Source organism: Hemiscyllium ocellatum, chromosome 11, assembly GCF_020745735.1.
Source record: "Hemiscyllium ocellatum isolate sHemOce1 chromosome 11, sHemOce1.pat.X.cur, whole genome shotgun sequence".
NCBI lineage: Eukaryota > Metazoa > Chordata > Chondrichthyes > Orectolobiformes > Hemiscylliidae > Hemiscyllium > Hemiscyllium ocellatum.
Window position 1 is genome coordinate 99,339,783 of NC_083411.1, and position 25,119 is coordinate 99,364,901.

A 25,119-nucleotide genomic window follows, 5' to 3' on the forward strand; every position below is an offset into this window, starting at 1 on the left:
TTCCCTCCACACCCCCCCCCCCCACCCCACCATTGGCTCAATTAAGTTATTTGAGTGAGTTCAGAAATATTTTAGCCTTTTCCGCCAAGTTAAAATTACAAATGGATTCACCATGATTAAAACACAATACTGCCAGGTACCTCAGATAAAATTGAATATTCAAGCCTGTTAGTTTTTTCTTAACGTCATCAAAATATTTCCTTTTATTAATTATTGCCCCAGAAAAGTCTTGAAAAACATTATTCTCGGATCTTTATATACCAGAGCCTGTGGATCTCTTCCCAGTCATCTGGAGGCTTCTATTATTATCTGCTTTTTTAAAAATAGTGCTGGAGTTGCACTAGGACTTGGAGGGAGGGCACTGATCTGACCCAGACCTGCGCACTGTGATCCAGTGGGCCCGCTCCACCCTCACCCAGCCCGACTCAATCTCTAGCCCCAACAGCTTCGGGAGCCACTTCTCCAGGAACTTGGCCGGATTGTTGCCCTCCTCACACTCAGGACAATCCACTACATTTAAGTTTTTCCTCCCACCTCGATTCTCAAGGTCATCAACTTGGTCCAGCAGGGCCCGAACCTGGCCTTCCAGAGTTCGCATTGAGTGTATTTAACATAGCAATGGATAGGTCTTTGATTAGTAAGGGGATCAAGAGTTACAGGTAAAAGAAAGGAGGGGTTGAGCAACATATCAGCAATGATTGAAGAATGGAGCAGAGTCAATGGGCTGAATGGCCTAAGTCTGTTCCTATATCTTCAGGTTTTGTATTACATTAACACTCTTTCTCTCTCCACAGAAGCTGCAGATCTAATGAGTTCTTGAGAATTGTTTTTGCAAGAAGGGATTCATTCATAACATTTCAATTTCTTAACATAATTTTTTTTATTACAGTGCAATAGAAGTGTCAGAAATCCAAACCCTTTGAAGTTTTATTAGCTAAAACCATAAAGAAATATGAAACCACTGTAAGCATCAATTGTGAAATTGATGGAGATGGAGGCATTGAGTATAAGGATAGACAAGTTAAGCTACAGCTTTATAGAACTTTAGTTAGGCCATGCATGGAATATTACATACAGTTCTGGTCACCACACTACCAGAAGGATGTATTGCCTGGTACAGGGGATTTTAACTATGAAGACTGGTTTGTTTTCACTGGAATGCAGGAGGTTGAGGGGTGCTTTAATAGATGTTTATAAGATCATGATTAGCATGGATACAGTGGGAAGTATGAGACTTTTTACAAGGGTGGAGGGGTCAATTATTAACGGATACAAGTTTGAATTGTGAGGCGGGAAGTTTTAAAGCAATGTGCAAGACAGGTTTTTCACACATAGGGTGATGAGTGTCTGGAATGCATTGCCAGAGGAGGTGGTATTGGCAGCAGTCACAATAGCAGCATTCAAAGAAAGACCCGGACAAATACTTGAATAGGAAGGGAATAGAGGGATATTGATAAGATTCCCCACACTGCCCAAAATGCGGAGGCATAGGTTTGAGGGTGATTTAGTGGTTTGGATCAGAAATTGGCAAGCTGAAAGAAGTCAGAGAATGGCGGTTGATGGGAAATGTTCATCCTGGAGTTCAGTTACTAGTGGTGTACTGCAAGGATCTATTTTGGAGCCACTGCTGTTTGTCATTTTTATAAAGGAACTGGATGAGGGCATAGTAAATTTGCGGATAACACTAACGTCGGTAGACGAAGGATGGTGATGAAGGATGTTGTAGGTTACAGAGGGACATAAATAAGCTGCAGAGCTGGGCTGAAAGGTGGCAAATGGAGTTTAATGTGGAAAGGTGTGAGGTGATTCACTTTGGAAGGAGTGACAGGAATGCAGACTATTGGGCTATTGTTAAGATTCTTGGTAGTGTAAATGAGCAGAGAGATCTGTGTCCAGGTACACAGATCCTTGAAAGTTGCATTCCAGGTTGATAGGGTTGTTAAGAAGGCATACAGTGTGTTAGCTTTATTGACAGAAGGATTGAATTTCTGAACCATGGGATCATGCTGCAGCTGTACAAAACTCTGGTGCAGCTGCACTTGGAGTATTGCAAACAGTTCTGGTCAGTGTATTATAGGAAGAATGTGGAAGCTTTGGAAAGGGTTCAGGGGGTATTGACTAGGTATGGAAAGAAGGTCTTACGAAAAAAGTCTGAGGGACTTGATGCTGTTTTCTTTAGAAAGAAGAAGGTTGAGAGGTGACTTAATTGAGACATACAAGATAATCAGAGGGTTAGATAGGGTGGCCAGTGAGAGCCTTTTTCCTTGGATGGCGACAGATGGCATGAGGGGACATAGCTTTAAATTGAGGGGTGACAGATATAGGACAGCTGTCAGATGTAGTTTCTTTACTCAGAGAGTATTGGGGTGTGGAATGCACTGGCGGCAATAGTAGTAGATCTGCCAACTTTAAGGGCATTTAAATGGTCACTGGATGGGCACATGGGCAAGAACGGAATAGTGTTGGTTAGATGGGCTTCAGATTGGTTTGACAGGTTGGCACAACATCGCGGGCCGGAGGTCCTGTACTGTGCTGTAATGTTCTATGTTCTAGATCCTGTCAGTGAAGACAGTTTTGGCATGTAAGAGCAAAATGTGATGACTCAGGCTTGGAGGGGCTGAAGGACGTTTTTCGGATACTGCATTGTTCTTTGCTGGTCTTCAGCTCGTCTGACCAAGTATATTGAGCAACTCTCAATTCAACAATCTGATGGACAATCTAGTACAAAATGCACTTTGGCTTTTTTTAAGGATAACGAAACGTTGCAAACGTAAAGTTTAAAAAAAAAACATTCAATTGCCACAGGCTTGTTTCTCCCATATAGCTGTAGTGATTGAATGACATGGAATTACCTGTACTATACATTGCCGTTGGAGTGTTCGAGGCCGTGGGGTTTGTGTGGGGACATAATGTGCCATGGGAGGATGGTAGGAAGTGGCATGGAAACTGTGTGTGTGTGTGTGTGTGTGTGGGGGGTGTAAACGGTGAAGGCTACAGGCTCGTTCTGTTTATTTTGCACAGCTGCCTCACTTCGATGAGGCTGGCTTTTTAAACAGCTCCCCTGGCTAGGAGTGTAAGAGGTAATGAAGGCTGTCCCTGTAAAGCTGCTCTGAAGGCAGACCGTGTGAAGCCAGAAATTTTCTCAACCCCGGTACCTGTGCTGAAAAGGAAATTCCAGCCCAAAATGAAAAATCGATCGTGACAGGTAGGTCCCAAATCCAATTAAAGTTTTATGCAGACGTTAATTCAACATATTTGCTGCCTACATGGCTTGCTGCTATTCATCAATATTTACTCTGAACTGATGGAACATTAAAATGCCGCCATAAACTCTCAAATAGAGGTATTCTAAAGTCTTGGTCTCGTTACGGCAGATTTAATACGAAGCCTATATCTTGCCATTTCCACTAGACTTCTATCAAGTAGAAACAAGAGCATAGAAAAGGTTGGGTAGAAAGACGCAAAAGAACGGTGCTCTAGATAATGAGCAGTTCTTGTTACCGAACACTTTTTTTTCATTTTTGTTATCGAGAAAATAAAAGATGTTGCTAGAGATAATTGTACAACTGTCCCGATAGTTATTTAAAAAAGCTCTTTCGTGTTCCCAGAGTACCGATTCCGCAATTTTCACATGCTGCCTTTCCATCTTCCTTCTTCTGAAATGGAATCGGTTCATTGCTGGTCTAAATGGAATTAAATGAACACAAACGATAATATTGCCTGTTAAAAATACTTGCAACGACAAAGAAAATTCTGTTGGTTTAACTGGACAATGATTTGTTGTTGCATTTTGTAGCCCATGCTGAATATTTAATTTTCACTTAGCATCAATTTGACTCTTAAACTTTCCACCTCTTCCGGTTTAAGTGTAAGTCACAACTTTCCCAATCCCAGAAAATCATTAAAATTATTTTGGCATTTATCCCAAATCCGAATCCTTTCTCTGGGTTGATGACATTAGTATAATTGTTGCTGTTTTGATGCACGCCTTGAACCGCCCTTTGGTTGATCTGACAATGATCAGGAAAGGAATACAGCAGTCCACGGCTGCGCAACAAGAATTTTATTCGCTGTTTATTACATTGGAACCTACTGCTGATTGATCAAAGACATTTTTTTGGACTGTTTAGTGCAAAATACAAAGTGAACTTTTGTATTCCCAAACTCCATGGTTCCTGTAGGACCCAAATAGTATGCAAAATGACCAAGATATAAGTGAAGGGACTAAATTATACCTGGTTCTCACTCACTTTACGCAAATTAGAAGAACATGATAATGCAGCCAGGCTCAACAAACCTCAAGTCCCCCTGTGTGGACTGAAATTTGCTGCTTTCCCCTTCCTTTGACCAGGTTTTTGGAAAGAGGTGGTATGGAATGGAACTGAGCCACAAATGAAGCAAGCCATCAGGCACCAACTCACCTTGGGTCTGAAGGCAACAACTCCACTGCAGTTAGAGGCACAAGCAGGAAATTTCTAATTCAATTAATTTATTTCCAAGTTTTCTTTGTTTGGTTCCCTAAGTTCTTTTGTCTTCACAAATCCTGCTTCATTGTTTTAAGTAATTGCACCCAGGAGAACATATCACAAAACGCAAAGAGTTTTAATATATAGGCTTTAGCTTCCCTTCCTAGACCTCTCCATTTCTATCTCGTGTGACCGAATCAACATGGACATTTACTATAAACCAACCGACTCCCACAGCTACCTGGACTACACCTCCTCCCACCCTGCCCCGTGTAAAAACACCATCCCATATTCCCAATTCCTTCATCTCCGTTGCATCTGCTCCCAGGAGGACCGGTTCCAACACCGAACAACCCAGATGGCCTCCTTCTTCCAAGACTGCAATTCTCCCCCCAGACGTGATCGATGATGCTCTCCACCACATCTCCTCCACTTCCCGCTCCTCCACCCTAGAACCCTGCCCCTCCAATCACCACCAGGACAGAACCCCACTGGTCCTCACCTACCACCCCACCAACCTCCAGATATATCACATCATCCGTCGTCATTTCTGCCACCTCCAAATGGACCCCACCACCAAGGATATATTTCCCTCCCCTCCCCTATCAGCATTCCGAAAAGACCACTCCCTCCGTGACTCCCTCATCAGGTCCACACCCCCCACCAACCCAACCTCCACTCCCGGCACCTTCCCCTGCAACCTCAAGAAATGCAAAACTTGCGCCCACACCTACCCCCCACCCTTACTTCCCTCTATGGCCCCAAGGGATCCTTCCATATCCACCACAAATTGACCTGCACCTCCACACACGTTATTTACTGCATCTGCTGCACCCGATGTGGCCTCTTCTATATTGGGGAGATAGGCCGCCTACTTGCAGAAAGTTTCAGAGAACACCTTTGGGACACCCGGACCAACCAACCCAACCACCCCATAGCTCAACACTTCAACTTCCCCTCCCACTCCACCAAGGACATGGAGGTCCTTGGACTCCTCCATTGCCAGACCATAGCAACACGATGGTTGGAGGAAAAGCGCCTCATCCTCCGCCTAGGACCCCTCCAACCACAAGGGGTTAACTCAGATTTCTCCAGTTTCCTAATTTCTCCTCCCCCCACCTTATCTCAGTCCCAACCCTTGAACTCAGCACCACCTTCCTAACCTGCAATCTTCTTCCTGACCTCTCTGCCCCCACCCCACTCAGGCCTATCACCCTCACCTTAACCTCCTTCCACCTATCGCATTTCCAATGCCCTTCCCCAAGTCCCTCCTCCCTACCTTTTATCTTGGCCTGCTTGGCACAGTCTCCTCATTCCTGAAGAAGGGCTCATGCCTGAAACGTCGATTCTCCTGCTCCTTGGATGCTGCCTGACCTGCTGCACCTTTCCAGCAACACATTTCCAGCTCAGGCTTTAGCTGAGGCCTTGTATTTAAAATCACTTCATCCAGAACAATTAGAAAGATGCTGTGTAGAGAGGAGGCCTTAATTTTCTTTAAACATGTGTGTTATTTTTTATGTGCATATTACATCCAGCTCCTTGAGTGTTTTTTATTGGAATTCCACTTAGAATCAAAGAGTCATAGAGATGTACAGCATGGAAACAGACCCTTCGGTCCAACCTGTCCATGCCGACCAGATATCCTAACCCAATCTAGTCCGACCTGCCAGCACCCGGCCCATATCCCTCCAAATCCTTCCTATTCATTTACCCATCCAAATGCCTCTCAAATGTTGCAATTTTACCAGCCTCCACCACATCCTCTGGCAGCTCATTCCATACACGTACCACCCTCTGTGTGAAAGAATTGCTCCTTAGGTCTCTTTTATGTCTTTCCCCTCTCACCCTAAACCTATGCACTTTAGTTCTGGACTCCCCGACCCCAGGGGAAAGACTTTGCCTATTTATCCTCTCCATGCCCCTCATGTGGGAGTATTCCATCACACTCCTGACTAGTACATTGTGGATGGTGGCCATGCCTTGGGAAGTCTGGTGAACTACTTGTGGTACAATTTCCTTCCTCTGATCTCAATAACGACTGATCTTATCCAGTTGCCTAAGTTAGTTAGGAGACCATCATCCCTGAATGATTTAATCACAGGTTCCAAATGTAAATAGCCCAGGATAGATACCTGAAGTGTGTCATAGATGGTTCTTGGGCTCATGAATTAAAGCTTTTAACATTGTTGAGTGCTATTTTGCTGCTGTTTATTTTGAAGCTACTCAGTTCCATTTCTGCTAAAAGGAAGAATTTATCACCATTGGTGTCAATTCAGATATTATTATCTGAATGCTTGGCTGCAAATCTGTGAGCTAACTAGCCCACATTTCGCATGGTCAGCTAATTTGAATGGTTATTTGTTATATAGCTTTGGCCTTGTGCAGGGAGCAAACTTAATAGGTGATGTGGAAACATGGCTACTGTTCAAATCAAATAGAGCTGTGTATTTAATGTAAGTTTCAACATATTGTGATCAATATTTGTCAACCTTTTCTAATAATTGGGGGTTTGAAATGATGGGTATAAATAAAACGAAAGCAACTGCAAAATGGAAACAAAAAAAAGATTCTGAAATGAAATTATACAGATATAGTATCTGATCTCCTGTTTCTATAGTACCTGACTGAGGAAATCAGCATGAATTCATTCAAACAGGTCTTCAGCACTTCAGTGCACTCTTTATAATTAGGAGCGTTACATTGTTCTTGGTATCAGTGGTGAACAGATTCAATGCCTTGTACACATTTATTACTCCCCCATGCAAGCTCTCATTAATCTCTTTGTGCATGCCACACAAATGTAATTTAATAGGGTGCTCCTTCAGCGACGTAATATATAACGCCAAACTCCAACGTTCATCTTCTTAAGACATAATGCCTTACATTATTGTAAAACAACATAGTTGCATAAGGTATAGTAACCAATTGACTCTCAACAAGGTTATGAATGGTTTGTCAATGTCTATGTACTCTTCACTTCCAATTCTTGAAGTCTACGTTCATCAAGTTATGTGTGGCCTAGTGACAAACTGCTTGTATTAGTGCAGTGTAACCAAGACCTGAGAATCTTGGGGGAATGGTGCTGGGAAGGTTATTCCAATGCCAAAAATATTAAGCATCAGTTTCCTTCATGCTACGCCAGAATGAACTATCACATCAACACCGCTAGTGCTAACTGTGGAGCCTTCACTGCAACCTAGATACAAATCCTGGTCTTAACCACAATAAGACTTTTATAACCATATCCTGGCCTGAATGAGGTGAGGTCTGGTGAGAAATGTGACAGAACTTCATAGCAAGTCTCGTGAGGCCTCTCCAGTCTTGCAGTTAACTTGCTCTTTTATTTTTTAATCCAGGTTTCTGATGACATGGTGGTATTTCTGCTAGGGAGACGAGTTGCCTGTTGAAGAGACTTATTGCTTGTTAACAACCTGATAAACTGTACATCTGACCTCATTAATATTCCGCTTCCTATGCTACCACCTACCACAAGTGAACAAGACCATGAAATTCTTGACATGACTGTAGACAGATAGAGGTTCATCTCATTCTCTTATTAAGAGAGTGCTCTGCATAATGCAAAACAAAAGGAGGCAATGGATATAAATGTATACATTTTTGTTCATTTTTCCTTATTTCCTCATGTGTTTAGGTACATTGTGTTCTACTTTCATAAAATATCTTCCTCTTTAAAACAGTTTCAAGATGTTTCTTTGCTAACAATTCTGCATTCCTGTAAGTTGACACACTGGTTGTGTCAGAATACAGCTTGCAGACCCAGTCAAGTGTTTCACAGTTCTACATCTATCACATTGGCAAGTAGATGCAGGTACAGATACAACTGTATTACACAGAAACGTTAGTGATTGGCAGCAGGTAGAATTTCACATGACCTGTGATCATCTGAAGAGCTACCTAAAGCTGCTTCATTCAGATTTTTAGGTTTGGTGTGGCTTGCAAATGCATTTTGGTGCCCTTTCTGCAGGGCATAGAGTCATTGAGAATGTGCCAAAGAGCCAGTATACTGTGAGAAGTCTTTAATGTGTACCTGCAGGTTTAAAGGGCAATTTAAGATGCAGACCAGTAATGAGAATTTGGCTGAGATCCTAAGCTTAGTTTCTTAGTGAATGCTGACTGTAGCTTCTCAGGCTTGAACCTAAAGCAGGTGAAAGTGAGGACTGCAGATGCTGGAGATTAGAGTGGTGCTGGAAAAGCACAGCACGTCAGGCAGCAGCCGAGGAGCAGGAAAATCAACGTTTTGGGCAGGAGCTTTTCATCAGGAAAGGGCTCCTGCCTGAAACGTTGATTTTCCTGCTCCTTGAATGCTGCCTGACTTGCTATGCTTTTCCAGCACCTCTCTAATCTTGAATCTAAAGCAGCCTGTCATGTCCAGAATTATGTCAAAAATAATTTTGAGACAGTGATACATTTGCAAACAATTTATTACTGTTTAATTTATTCTCAACTGTTAATTTATGGGTGTTTCCAATCGCAGATAAAAAAAAATGAGCTGGTACAGATAATCGTGACATCTCCCTGGGAAATGACAGATATATTGAACAGGACCTGAATGGCAAGAACTGCACAAGAAGTCTAGTGAGGCCTAACATGTTGGCACAAGTAACTTATTACATCTTTTAACCAAACTCTGGGTGCTGCAGCCAGATTTATGCTGGGGAGTGGAGGTTTGCCCGTTAGGTGGATTATTGCTTATTAACAACACATCTCACCTAATTATTAGGCAGCTTCCTATCCTACTACTTCCTGCAGGCAAATGAAATGCTAGGAATTTGCCGTGAAGTCACCTTTCAACCTTTTTCTCTCCAATGGAAACAGCCGCAAGTCCCTCAGCCTTTCCTTGTAAGACCTTCCCTCCATACCAGGCAAAATCCTAGTAAATCTACTCTGCACCCTTTCCAAAGCTTCCACGTCCATCTTATAATGCGGTGACCAGAACTGCACACAATACTCCAAATGCAGCTGTACCAGAGTTTTGTACAGCTGTAGCATAACCTCATGGTTCCAGAAGTCGATCCCTCTATTAATAAAAGCTAAAACACTGTCAACCTGGGTGGCAACTTTCAAGGATCTGTGTACCTGGACACTGAGATCTCTCTGCTCATCTACACTACCAAGAATCTTACCATTAGCCCAGTACTTTGCATTCCAGTTTCTCCGACCAAAGTGAATCACCTCACACTTGACCGTATTAAACTCCATTTGCCACCTCTCAGCCCAGCTCTGCAGCTTATCTATGTCTCTCTGTAACTTACAACATCCTTTGTCACTATCCACAACTCCACCAACCTTAGTGTTGTCTGCAAATTTACTAACCCACCCTTCTACGCCCTCATCCAGGTCGTTTATAAAAAATTGTCTCCCTCAGATATTTGGGTCCACACTCTGTAATGGACAAGGCCAACATGTCAGTTTATGGAAATTTGCTAGACAAAGGAAAAACTGGTGGTACTATGTTAATCAGTTAAAAGCCAATGGAATCTGAAGCAATGGCCACCAACTCTGTGCTTCTGATGAACTGGAGGAAGCAGACACTAATCCAAGTCCTCATCCAGACTGCAGACTAGTCATTGATCCAGACCCAATAGGAATACTCCATCCCCATCCAGGCCATGATCCTGGACCAGCCTGGGACACTGTCCCTCCTGAGGCCTCAACCACAGGATCAGAAGCAGAGCTGATCCTACTAATCCCTGCCAGGAGAGGCGGCCTCAGTGCAGAGCAATCATGAAGTGAAAGGGATGGTTAAAGGCAGTCCTCTCGGAATGTGTCCTATGCAGTACTCTAGCCCAGAGACAAAAGAGAACCCTTTTATGAAGGGTAGTCATTTTGATGCTCCCATCCCATTGAGACTGGAAGAGCAAGAGCAAGGGTCTGATTCTCACACGCACTTCATTACACACCAACCTTGGTGTTCTGCTAATCCCTCTGGTCATAAAAGAGCATAAACCTATACTCCCATCGTAGCCCAAGTACGCTAGTCATTACTGGTTGTACAGGATTAAAATACCATACCTTACGATTGATGGTGATGGCTATCTTTGTGACTTTTGGGCCACCTTCATCCTTTGGCTATTTCTTGCCGTCTCATCTGTGTTTTATTCAAATCAAAGGACATTTTTGTCTTTCGCCCATTTTTCATCTTGTCATCTAAATTTTAATCATCCAGAAATTTAATGGTGCCGATGCACCAACATGCTTCTGATCTTCCATTTTTGGGTCAAGGTCAGGTCTGACACACACAGAATTGATTGACAAAAGGGTAATTGTGAGAATTTGTTGAAAGCAAATTTTGGGAGGAGTTTAGTGAGCATGGTCCAAGATCAGACAGGGTAAGAGAAAAGTCGAGAAGGGTGGGGAGATATCTAAACTTGGTCAGATATTACGTAGGTATAAGAACAGATGCCACTTTGATCCGTGCTGCTGGGTGGCAACATACAGCCTGTTGATCTATATTGGTTGGAATGTCAGAATACGATTGTGAGAAGCGCTAACTGGACAAGTGTACATTTATCCTGGCTCTATGTATTTTGTCCCACCAGCGGCAGGCAAACATGAGGATGATGTTTTGTGAGTCCACCCCAACAAATCCATGATGTTTGGCTCCAAAATCCAGCAGGTTGAGTATAGGAAACCACATGGTAGCTCAGATTATTGCTATCTGAATACAGAATGGGGGTTTTCCACAAATGTATGTACAGAAATGAAAAGCTTTGCTACTAGTTCAGAGTAAGGGCTAGAAATGGGGCAATGATGGCCCAAAAGGTCGTAAGGGAAAACTATGTCCTGTATGAAATTAGAAATTACACGTTTATCTGCGAACTACCTCAGAATTGCAAAATAGGATGGTTTTAAAACACAGGAAAAACTTGCATGACACCATCCACTATAAATTGGTCAGAATATGTCCAGATCCCAGTTGCCAGAGTGGTGCCCTTCTGAACTTCAGAAATTATACTTGTAGTTGACCCACCATCTACTAGGATGGAAGACAGGGATTGACAGGAGGGAGGTCAGCCCATAGCCAGCCGGCCTTTAAAACAAGAGAGATGCTAAATGATGTGGCAACAGCTACTGAGTAGGAGTGTCCACAGTCAATAACCTTAGTTTGACTAAGTTGGATAGTATACACAGACATTTAAACCAGCAAGTTAGCAAAACTTTGATTAAAATTAGTCTGGACAGTCAGCAAGAGGCAGGGGGAATAAAATAAACACATGGTCATAGTGCTAGAATGGCACACCAGAACCGTAAATGAGATCAGCTGTGGAATGATAAGCAACACAATAGGACCCCATGCAGCATCTATTGTCTGTAGATGATCAAATAGTCATGGTCTGTCTGCATACTATAAACTAATAAATCTTTTCTTACATCAACCCACGAAAGATTAATCACTTGCGGCAATTGTCTTGGGCAACTAGTCATTTCTCATATGGTATCTCTTCTCTTGGAGAAGTTCTTCAAGGGACATATTCAATTGGAAAGACTTTTCATTCCATTCACATGCACACAGGCCAATTTATCCTTACACACTGTGCTTACATATCAGGGTCAATTAATTACTCAGCAGTAAATCCACAAGCTGACGGAATAGTCATTCCTCATTCATTATGTTTTCCCATTAGTCTATTGATTACTGTTTATGCTCTGGATCCATACTTTGGGAACATTCTGTGTTTCACATTCACGCAATCACACATTCACACATCATATGTACACATTGGGACTAATTAACCTCCATGCATCTATTTATGAGCTGTCTGCCTCAATTAGGTGAGGAATCCAGAACCTGATCAAAGCAGTTTTACCAAGTTCACAAACCTCTATAATTCTTTGCCCTCCAAACCTTCTTGACATTTTGGTTTTATTTGCAGAATTCAACCAAACACTAATGGCAGATTATAAAGGAATGATTGAAGTCAAAGACCCCAAATATCTCAGCCTTGAGCCTGCCAAAAAGTCACTCAGAAATGCAGCTAGTCAGTGAAAAATGAAACCTGACAGACTTCGAAACAAAAAACAAACTTTCTGGGGTTGATCTGAAGTTGTGGAGATGTAGAGGAAATGTCTGTCTATAGTTTTACACTTTAGTTCTTCCAGCATAGTTACTGACTGTTCACAGCGTAAAGGCAAAGTTTTCTACAAATTGAAAATTCAACCATTAAAGCTATGAAGGTGGGTAGCATATCACAGGAAGAAGTTGTCTTTCAATCAGATAATAACTCCGGTATTGGTCTGTTTACTCAAAAAGGTAAACAATAGTACAACTGTTTAGAGTATAATAAGGAATATAATAAAATAATAAAATATTAAAGGTAGATAATCTGAAATATGTAAAAATGGCATGGACTAATTGCCCTCTTGTTTGCCTTCTACCTCCAGGCAATGCAAAATAGTATTTTTCTTGGGGATAAACTTATTAATATTAGCCAATTCAACCTGTTGGACTTACTCACCCTCTGGTATGCTTAGTAGTTTTCATCTCTTTAAATGTAGATGTTATGAATGTAAAATATGAAGAAACAAAAACATAAAACGGATTGCACCACATGCTAAAGGTACGTAAAAAGGAAAGGATTAGCAAAGAAAAATGAGTCGTGAGTGTGGTGCTGGAAAAGCACAGCAGGTCAGGCAGCATCCAAGGAGCAGGAAAATTGATTTTTCAGACATAAACCCTTCATCAGCTAATTCCTATGAAGGGCTTATGCCTGAAACATGAATTCTCCTACTCCTCAGATGCTGCTGTGCTTTTCCAGCACCACACTCTCGACTCTGATGTTCAGCATCTGCAGTCGTCACTTTCTTCAAAGAAAATTTAGTCTGTTACAGGTAGAGACAAGATAATTTATAACATAAGTAGAGAAATGGCAGAAAACTACTCCAGAACTGCTATGACCCACCTGGGAAAGTGTGAAGACTCTCAAGCCTTTGCTACTCCTGGGGCTGCCACAAATCTAATAATCTGTTGAAAATGTACAAAATTTCCAATTTACCTGTCTGATAGAATCTAGTTTACAGAAAATACTGTATCTACCTGTATCAACCAAGAACCTTTGGTTATTACAAACAACTACCTAAGTGTCAACATATGGCTGTACTATGGCTGTACTAATACTAACACTCTTTCAAATTTTTACTTACAGGCAGAAAGAACAAAATAAAAGTAAGTGTTATGGATGGTTGGAAAAACATATTAGAAAATTCAATTCAATGGGATCATTCCACAGTGTTAGATGAAGTATTCCTTTTGTTTCTGAATACCTACCATTATTCAATCCTCTTTTTCTTAAAGATCTTTCAGTTTTTCACTGGAAGCTCAGGACAATTGGTACATTATTTGGAGGGGATGTATTAATTAGTTCACCTGACCAGGAGTCAGAGATGCATCATCATGCTGATGACTTGCAGCATTCACAATTGGTCTCATTTGCAGAAAACAAAAAAGCTAATCACTCTCTGTGTATGCATCCTAATGATATGCCATCTTACCTCCCCACCTACTTGCAAAGCAGCAGTGTAAGCATAACTCACGGAGTTTGAGTAACTTGTTTTCAAAAGTTCAGCAATTCCTTCTATAGTCTTTGGTTTTAAAACATTCATTTTCCCCATTTCAGCCTACAATCAAAAATAAAGGGTAAAAAGATATGGTTTTTGTATGTCTCCAGTGTTATGAAGGTGTCGTGGAAATTAAATGGACTAAACTCAACTGTTAGCAAGAGCAAAGAAAAGAGCTTTATTCAGATTCTGCAGAATCGACCCAATACATTCGGCCAGATGCCTCATGTAAGGGGGACCTGAGCATAATTCAGATACTCTTCTTACACCATTTTTATTACGCTCTCAAGAGCAAAGACTGGGAAGACTCAAGTTGTTATTTTCTCATCCCCTGGTCGTGGACATAACTGTTCTTATGCTTTCTTCAGCCTTCACTGAATTCAACTGTCACAAGGTCAAGTTGAACATTTACAAAGTTCAAACAAAGACAGCTGTCTCCTGGCTGCAGAACTCAGCAAAGTATTGTTTGCAAAGCTCAGCACAGCGCTAAATTTAGAAAGGCATTCTCTTTCAGATTTCACAGTAAATGTTAAATTTGTTAATTTTCCATTACAAAAGGATAAAACACTATTTCCAACATAGAGTATAGTCACAAGGAATGTGATGCACAAACAAAAAAAATGAAACTTACATCCTTTCTTTCACTTCATACACTTTATACAGCCATACATAATTTCTTAAATCTTGAATTTATTCCATCATTTTATGATTGGAACAATGCATCCGTGTTCACATTATCTTTTCCAGCAAAGTGAGGAATCTTTACATTAAATGCTTGAAACCAGCTTCACATTTCAAGTATTAATTTTTTTCAATAAATGCCTAAATCAGTTATTAGTGTACATTAGTGACCATACTGGATGTGAATTTCAAAGTTTGAGAGAATAATAATCTCAAAGTCTTTCTATAATAGAGTACTTCTTCTGAGGTTGATTTGATTTCTTAGAATTGTATCTCACTGACCTCTATTCTCAACTCATCCTGTAACAAGACTACATTCATATCCACGTTACTTGCACCATTCATCATTTTGAAAGGTGTAGACAAATCAGGAGTGGCTAGTACAGTTTCATTTCTTAGGATTGTCTTCAGCTTCTTAAAGGCTGCCTGGCATACCACCTTTTTGCCAATTTTCTTAACCAATTTATTCAAGATTACAGCAATTGTGCTGAAGTTGCACACAAAAACTGATGAAACCTAAAAATCTCATGAAATCCCATTTAATTTTAGCAACAAGGAATTTTAATAGAGCCTTCCGTTTCACTGCCATTAGCTACAGTTGCATTTGTCCTATTGTATATCCTAGGTAAGTTATTTTTGCTGTCACAACTTAGCTTTTGGGTAATTTGATTACCAAGCCAGTCAGCTGAAGTTGCTAAAACGGATCTTCTACTTGTCTCACTTGTCTTCCCATGTCTCCTTATATATTTTAGTGTCCAAAGTTGCGTACCACACGTGTGACTTGATTCATAAGCCTTTGAAATGTAGCTAATGAATTCTTTAATCTGAGGGCTCTGGCCCGAAACGTCGAATTTCCTGTTCCTTGGATGCTGCTTAACCTGCTGTGCTTTAACCAGCAACACATTTTCAGCTCTGATCTCCAGCATCTGCAGACCTCATTTTTACTCTACATTGGTATAATCAACTTGGTGTGACAAAAGCAAATATTTCAGTCAGTCCTTGATGTTAATGGTACTTTCCAATCTCAGAAAGGAATGAAATATTGCCAACTCTATCGATGTAGATCTAATTGTGGAATTGGGTACAAATCGAGTTTTCATTATTTCTGTGTTGGCAAATTGAGATTCACTTTGAAATTCTCCCTCACGTATTGTCTCTGTCACCCTCTGCTACACTTACCATCTCACACTCTCTCTTATTCTCTTCCCCATAATATCATTGCAACATATTTATGATGCAACTGATTCTTCTTCTTATGATCAGAGTGGATGAGCTTTATTAGTAACCCTCCTGACTATCTTATTGGGACCACTGAATTTTACTTTGAGTGGTTCACATTGCAAAAGCAAAAATACTGATACTTCATCTCTTACTTGAAATGTTCTAATTGTAGTATGTATGTTTGTATGTTTGTCTATTCTTTCATTTTCACATGTGAAGCTTTAAACTACTGTTGTGTTACTTTTAGGTTCTCATGTGAGAATATTGATGATTCATCTTCTTGTTCAAGAACATCTCCCTAATTAATCTTAATGGACTTTGTTTCTTATGACAAAAGATTGATTCAAATGACTTACATCTAGTAGCTTCTTTTGCGATATTTCTGGTAGTAAATAATCAGAGGTGTAATTCTTTGTCTCAGTCCTGTGGATATTTGTGACAGTTTTGAGAGTCTGATAGCATCGCCAAAGGTCCCTTTGTAGTTGATACACAGTTGTCTTATGCCTAGACAGCTGATAATGTTCTGGTAAACTTTTATCCTGATCGGATTGTATCTCAATTGGCAATCCATAACAAATAAAATCTGACTTAACTTTTCCACTATCATAATGGTCCAATAAAAAGCTTATGGAAATCATATTGTCATATCCATTATTGTAAGGATATATTGATATTCTGCTTTCATTTTCATTAATGGTCCTACACAGTCTATTTTCATGCAAATGAACAATTCTTCAAAAAATAGAAGATATCAAAGGCGTTGGTTTGATTACATATTGAGGTTTTCCTACTCTGATATGTATGATGCATTTTACAGTACTGCATTATGTCCTTTTGAAGTCTTGGCCATGAAAATGCCTGTTACTTGATATTTGTATTTTTGGTATTGCTTCATGTCTGCCATAAAAATGTTAAGAGCTACTTGCAATATCTTCATATGATATTTGGGTGATACGCTATTTGATAAATGGCTATTCATTCTTCCTTGGCAGTTCTGATCATCAGAACTCAGTTTATAAGACAGTAGCAATTGGAGCTCCTTCTGCCTCAACTTCAGTATGAGCTATGTGTGCTACCTTATTTAACACTGCATCTGCTTTTTGAGCCTCAATTAGTGAAAACATGCCGAGCACTTCCTTTGAATTATTCTTATTCTTAAATGTTTTGGCGACTCGGATAACCTATTTGTGGTATTACTTGATCTTTGGTGATCAGCTTTCTTTAGCCATCACTCTGATCACTTCACACAATTGAAAAATATACTGAACATATATGAACAGCATGATGGCTCACTGCTGCCTCACAGTGCCCAGGGACTTGGGCTTGATTCCACCATCGGGTGACTGTGTTCAAATTCTATACAGACATTCTCCTCATGTTTGTGTGGGTTTCCTCCAGATGCTCTGGTTTCCTCCCCCAATCCAAAGATGTGCAGGTTGTGTGGATTGGCCATGCTAAATTGAGCATAGTGTCTAAGTGGATTAGCCATGGGAAATGCAGGGTTACAAGGATGGGTCTGGGTGGTATGCTCTTCAGATGGCCAGTGTGGACTTGTTGGACTGAATGGCCCATTTCTACACTGCAGGGATTCTATTCTATAAACATAGCTCTGTTTGGACTAAATCAACTCTGCCCACCAGGTAATTTCTTAACAGTGCTCACTTTCACTGATCCAGATAACAAGACACACTTCAGTTGGACTTTATACAATGGCTCAGATTATATTTTCCACCTTTCCCATGTGCCAACACTTTGGCTTTCATTGAATTTTCTGGATCATAAACAAACTGCTTCTTCAGCAAAAGGATCACAGCAGCCCCTGTATCCCTGTGTATGGTTATCGGTTTGGTTGCCTCATATGAAAAAAAGTTAACTTCCCTTTTCTCACAAGCCCTTTATAACTCATCTTCTCTACATACCTCTACAATCACATCATCATTTATCTTTGGTTTCTTAGCTATCACTAAAGCTGCAACTTGATCCATGGCATTTTCCCTTAGAATTAATTTTCAGACTTATCTCTATGACCTCCAATAAGTCCCATGGATTTTTTATCACAACTTTTTAATATTCTGAATAAATGTGCTACAATAGAAATAATTTGGCCTTTGATTTTCACTTGGATCTTGAGTACTTTCTTTTCTCATTTCAGGAGGAGATATTGGGGCATTCCCACCTATGTTTCTTTACCTGGGCTACTGGCCTTCCTTTTACTGTCCCACTTTGAATCCCTTTTGAATTGATAAGGGTGATGGGCGAAAGGTTAGTTTAATGGATCAACTCCTAATTGTCAGCTGTGGCTGCTGCCTGTCTAGCAGCTGTAATCCCTTGTTCTTTTTTAATCTCAACATGGATTTTTATTACAGAAGGTAGTGTGTTTTAAATTCCTCTAGCAGAATAATCTCCAAAGGACTTCCACACGTGGTTTCAGCTCCTAAATTTCATAATTGTTAGATTACTTTCCTTAACCCTTTCAAATTCGATATGCGTTTGCCAAGGTATTTGCCTTAAATTCTGAAACCTTTACCTATGTGCCTCAGGAACTAAATCATTTACAGCCAATATAACTCTTCTTATAGTGTCATAATCTCAAAAAACCTTCTGACAGTGAAGCATCGATTTCTGATGCATTCCATGTCAAATAATTCTAAATGCAAGTTCAATTTTATTTTGATAAACTCATTTGTTTCAATTTGTCTCAAAGCATGTAGAATGCCTTTACATCTCTGCTCAAATTTTGGTAGGGCCTGTACAAACTTAAAAAAATTCCTTACCAGACTTCAGATTATGACTTGACTATTTCCCATGAGAGCATCTGATGTCGTCTTCTTTTTCAACCGCATCATTTTAAGCCTAAATTTCCTATTTGTCTTTTCCTTTTTGCTCTGCAATTCTAATTCTAGTCTTCTCATTTGCCTTTCTTTAACTACTTCTTCTGTTTGGAATTCCAACTCCAAATTTTATTTCAAGTTGCATTAATTTTGCTTAATATTCAAACTGTGACTTAATATCACATGATTCCAAAATTTTATTATCTGGAGAACTTGGCTTTTATTTCTACTAAACTCAGATGCTATGCTAGTACTTCAATTATGGCGACCTTCTTAGTTTTAGCAAATAATTTCACTTCCCACTTAAATTCATCAGTTATTTTTGGTTATAATTGAATATTGTCAAGGACAACTCTGCCACCTCCAGGAATTTTGTTGCAATTTCCAGTATCATTTCTAATTCAAGACCATAAGAAATAGGAACAGGAATAGACTGCTATAGAGTCAGAGTCATAGAGCTATACAGAATGGAAACAGACCCTTCGGTCCAACCCGTCCATGCCAACCAGATCTCCCAACCCAATCTAGTCCCACCTGCCAGCACCCGGCCCATATCCCTCCAAACCCTTCCTATTCATATACCCATCCAAATGCCTCTTAAATGTTGCAATTGTATCAGTCTCCACCACATCTTCTGGCAGCTCATTCCATGCATGTACCACCCTCTGCGTGAAAAAGTTGCCTCGTAGGTCTCTTTTATATCTTTCCCCTCTCACCCTACACCTATGTCCTCTAGTTCTGGACTCCCTGACCCCAGGGAAAAGACTTTGTCTATTTATCATATCCATGCCCCTCATAATTTTGCAAACCTCTATAAGGTCACCCCTCAGCCTCCGACGCTCCAAGGAAAACAGCCCCAGCCTGTTCAGCCCCTCCCTGTAGCTCAGATCCTCCAACCCTGGCAACATCCTTGTAAATCCTTTCTGAAAGCTTTCAAGTTTCACAACATCTTTATGAAAGGAAGGAGACCAGAATTGCACGCAATATTCAAACAGTGGCCTAACCAATGTCATGTACAGCTGCAACATGACCTCCCAACTCCTGTACTCCATACTCTGACCAATAAAGGAAAACATACCAAGCGCCTTCTTCACTATCCTATCTACCTGCGACTCCACTTTCAAAGAGCTATGAACCTGCACTCCAAGGTCTTTTTGTTCAGCAACACTCCCTAGGACCTTACCATTAAGTGTGTAAATCCTGCTAAGATCAGTCCGTTAAGTCATTTCCACCATTCAATGGAACCATGGTTGAACGGTATTCTTCACATCCACTTTCCTGTCCTTTCCCCATTATCCTTGATTCCCCGTGGATCAATAATCTATCTTAGCTTTCAAATATGAAAAAAGGTCTCTGCCTCTGTAGAACCTGGTGCTTTCTTTAACTTTATCACTCACTAATACCATCACTAAAATAATCTCTGATGTTATGAACCTGCTAAGAAATTCCACTGATTCTCCAGCCCCACAACATCTAGTGTCACCTCATATGATATTGATTTAATCAAAGCCCCATGAGTGAGTAAAATAAAGTAAGCAAAGTGACTAATTTACCTGTCTGATTGAATCAGAGTAAAAGAAAATACTGATGATGTCAGATGCTCTTATGGGAAATATCCAAATCATAATCTGAAATAATTAGAACATAGAACATTACAGCACAGTATACACCCTTGGGCCCTCGATGTTGCAGCAACCTGTGGAACCAATCTGAAGCCCTTCCATCCTACACTATTCCATTTTCTTCCATATGTTAATCCAATGACCATTTAAATGCTCTTAATGTTGGTGAGACTACTACTGTTAAATTAAACTATTACAATTAAATTCTAATCACAAGGAAACAGCTTTCAGTGTTCTAATTTGTAAACATGAGCATTTAATATTGGAGCCCATCACTGAATGCAGCCTAAAACTAAGGGTGGCTTTATCCTCTTTAAGCAGGCCATATAGGGGTTTGTGGTCAGTCATTTTCACCTATAAAGATATTGGTGGAACTTTATGACTCCAAATATGACTACCAATGCTTCTTTTTCTATTTGGGCATATTTGTGTTCTGCATTAACTGAAATCCTGGATGCTTAAGCTATTGGGCGTCCCTCTTCATTGGGCCACTTATGAGCTAATACCAGTCCAATGCCATAGTGGGAGACATCGCATATCAATGCCTGATCTTTCCTGGGATCATAGTGTGTCAACATCTTAGAGGATGATAGTTGTCTCTTTTATTGAAAGCTAGGGCTTGTCTATGACACCATTCCCAAGTTGATCCCTTTTTTTGGCGTTCTGAAGATGGATAACTAGATCTGAAACATAAACTCTGCATTCCCTCCATAGGTGCTACCAGACCTGCTGAGTTTTTACAGCACTTTCTTTCTTGATTCTTTTTTATGGGCTCATGCAATGATGCCAGGATGGATGGCGGGATGTGTATGTGCTTTCTATAATAATGTACCAGACCCAGAAATGACCTAGGCTCCTGACAGATGTTGGAATTGGGGCAACTTTGATTGCTTACTTTATCTTCCAATAGGTCCAACCTGGTCTTGTTGACCGAGTAGGTCACTTGGGTGGCCTGGAATATGCATTCTTCCCTTTTTAGAGACATGCCTACTTTAAACAAAATAGCTATAGGACTATGTCTAAATTCTCTAAGTGTTTCTTATTAAATTTCCATGTTATCAGGATGTCATCTAGGTAAATGGCGATCTAAGGTAGATCTTGCAAAATGCTCTCCATAATCCATTGAAAAGTTGAGCAGGCTGGTGATGTGCTGAATGGTAGTCTCATATTATATAAACTCTTATGGGGATCCAGTCTAAATTTATTGCAAGTAAGTGTGGTCCAGATCTGCTTTGTGAAGGACAAACCTCCTGCTATATATTGGGTATTTATCCAACTCTGAAAAATGGTTTATTGTTTGATTAAAATCCTACTCTTGTCACCACTGAAATAACTCTTCAGATGTTGGTATCCCATCACCAATCAGCCTTTATTTACAAATTCTTAGCCTTTGTTAATAGCGCTGCCTCTCACTGAGTCAGGCATATCCCTGACATTCAGCCTTGTATGTCAGCTAGGGTTCCATGATTGACAGCCCCAATCAGGGAATTCATATACTACGAGGTCCAGCTGATGACATCGTTACAATCACTACAGTGATTATAAATTGAATTGCTTTTATTAACATATCTCATTTTTATGTTTTTGTTTGTCAAGATTTTATTTCTCATTATTCATGGCTCAAGTAAACTGTTGATTTTGGTACTATTATGGCGCGCTTGTTTACAAATAGCACTAAGACTTGAATCACTGAAAGTTGCTTACTGTGGCAACAATTCTCCTTCAAGCTGCAGTGACCAGTTTCAGCCATTAAACTGTGAAGTTTATCCAAGAGAACAACTTGCAGTTGGCAGCAAACACTCAGCATTTCCTTTCCACCGTTGAAAACCTTCCTCTTGTATTAAAGCTTTCTGTAGATTAACCACAATTCTATGATCACTGTCCATTGCAAAGTTCACAGGTTGCAATGTGTAATGGGATAAATGTCTGCAAATGGAAGGAGTTACACAGGAGTGGGTTGAGTGTGTGCTAGAGATTAGTCCACAAAACTGATGTGGAGGTAGTTTCTTTGAAAAAAAGACTTTACACCATCTTTCATCAGCAAAAGTAGAAATCACTTCTAATTCCTGAGACATCTAGAAACTCTACCATCAGATGTAGGTTTAACTTTTCTGCTTTCATTAATGATCTTAAGGAGAGCCTTCCTGTAAAAAGAATAGAAAATCAGTGATCATTAAATAAAGAAAAAGCAAGTCTTAATAGCTGTGCAGGAAATTTCAATTTCACTACTACACCATTGATATGCTCATCAATGGGCAGTGGGCAGCATGGTGGGTCAGTGGTTAGCACTGCTGCCTCACTGCGCCAGGGTCCCAGGTTTGATTCCAGCCTTGCGTAACTGTCTGTGTGGAGTTTGTAGGTTTTCCCTGTGTCTGCGTGGGTTTCCTCTGGGTGCTCTGGTTTCCTCCCACAGTCCAAAGATGTGCCGGTCAGATGAATTGTCCATTCTAAATTGTCCACAGTGTTAGATGCATTAGTCAGAGGGAAGTGGGTCTGGGTGGGTTACTCTTTGGAAGGTCAGCGTGGACTTGTTGGGCTGAAGGGCCTATTTCCACACTGTAGGGAATCAAATCAAATCATAATGGTTTGGAGAAAATAAGAACACAATGTCCTGCCTATTATCACACTCACACAATTTAAACTCATACATATTGGTTATACTCAATTCATTAAACTGGAATCTATGCAGCTTTTACTTATTTTATAGACTGCAACCATGTTTTGAACCTTGCTGAATAGCCAAATTTCTTTATGCTAAGACATATTGATCTCCTCTGGCTATTTCCAAGAATGTTATATCACACTCCATGTGGACAGATGGTAATGGGAATTTGGGAATAACAAAATCAGGCACAATATTCTAGTCTGACAAACAAAATTAATTGAATTGAATTGAACTGAATTAGCTTTATTGTCACATCTACTCAAATGAATACAGTGAAAAGTTTATAATTCACCACTTATTGTGCCATTTTATGTACAAAGGTACCTAGATACAATGCTTAGTTACAGAATAGAGAAATGAAGAAAAACAGTTACATTACAACTAAACACAGTATGACCATAGGTCAGAAAAAACAAGAAGCAAAGTGGAAAAGACAAACATTACAAACATCGCCAAAGGCTCTTTGTAACAGACCATGCATGTGGTTTGACCGCTGATTGCTGCCACGTTCCCCACTGGGCCACTGCAACCATGCTCCTACACCAGGCCACTACCCTTGCTCCGCAGCATGCCTCTGCCACCATTTTCCTGCACTAGGCTGAATCCTGACCTATACTTTATACCAAATTGTTCTAATAATATAGTCTATGTCCTATTTTTGCTTTTGCTACAATCTGAATGGATCTTATTCAGTATTGCAATTGATTTGTGTATTATGTGTTGGCCTGACCAACATGCATTGTGCTACATTCTGTAATAAGCGAGCAGCCGTAAGGTCTAATAAAACTATGATGATTTTAGCTTATAAACGTAATGCCATTTGCCATAGTGTTGGCCATCTCCAAGCACATTTAAAAGTTTTTTTGTTGAGTTACTTGTTTTTATCATTGTGACCCTTGGATAGATTTCGATGCCATCATTAAACTTAATTCCAACAGAATGCTCACTGTTAACAATGTCATTAATACAGATATTAAAGAATGATGGGCCTAGGAGAGGGGTAAGAATAGAGGGGAATGGTGGGGGCGAGGGGAGAGATGTGGCATCTTTCATATGCACCTGCAAGCTGAATCACATTCATTTTCCAGACTTATTATTATGCGTTGAAATCGATTCTTAATCCAACATATCTACAAATACCACAACATTCAATTTTATGAAGTAATCTAGTGTGAGATATTTTAGCAAAAGATTTCTGAAATTCAAAATGTTGTATGGATAATCTTGGAGGTTTTTGAAGTTTCAAAGTAATTACTTATTGATGTTTTATTGACTGCATATTTAGACTTGTAAAAACTGCATCAATTTATTTTTCTGCATTTGATTGTGGATTGAAATGGGGAAAAGACTATTTTAAGGCCAAGGATTGTGAGAGTAATTGCTACACTTATTAAAAGCATGTTGCAGAAGTGCATTGTAAATCATGTTTATACTGCTGCTTTATTCAAGCAGTGGGGGAAGCTCTTTATAGGAGGCCAGGCTCCAGGATGTCTGCAAAGAGATTCAGCCACTAATAAGTAACTAATGTTTTGTGGATTTGTGCCCAATTGTGGGTGATGAGAGCCATCAGCCTGACAATAATATTTGATTGGCTCCCAGGAAGCTTAACAACTTATGGGTGTGAGCAATACTGGCAGAAGCCTTCAGGCAGCTGCAAAACCAACTGGTGCATCTTTGTCTCTGGTGAAATACCTGATGACTGAAGAATGCCAGTTTTCTTTCCCCCTCACCAGTTGCTGTAACTAACAAGTAACTAAGACACTTTGCAATTAAGTGGGCCAATTGTCTGTCCACTACTTTCCCAGGAACAATATTATATCACCTCATTCACTTAAAGAACAACATCATTGTACTTGGAATAGGTTCTGTCTTTTCTGTGAAAATTTGGATTTTAAAATATGGTTCCACTTGCAGTGGAACAGGTTAATAGTGAATTGAAAACCTGTAACCTGTATATTGAAGAATATATTTTTAGTGGATAATTAGCGTAGCTATGATGTTTGCACCTTGCTTTCAGAATTCCTGAACTATTCGCGTGGACTTGATCATGATAAGCA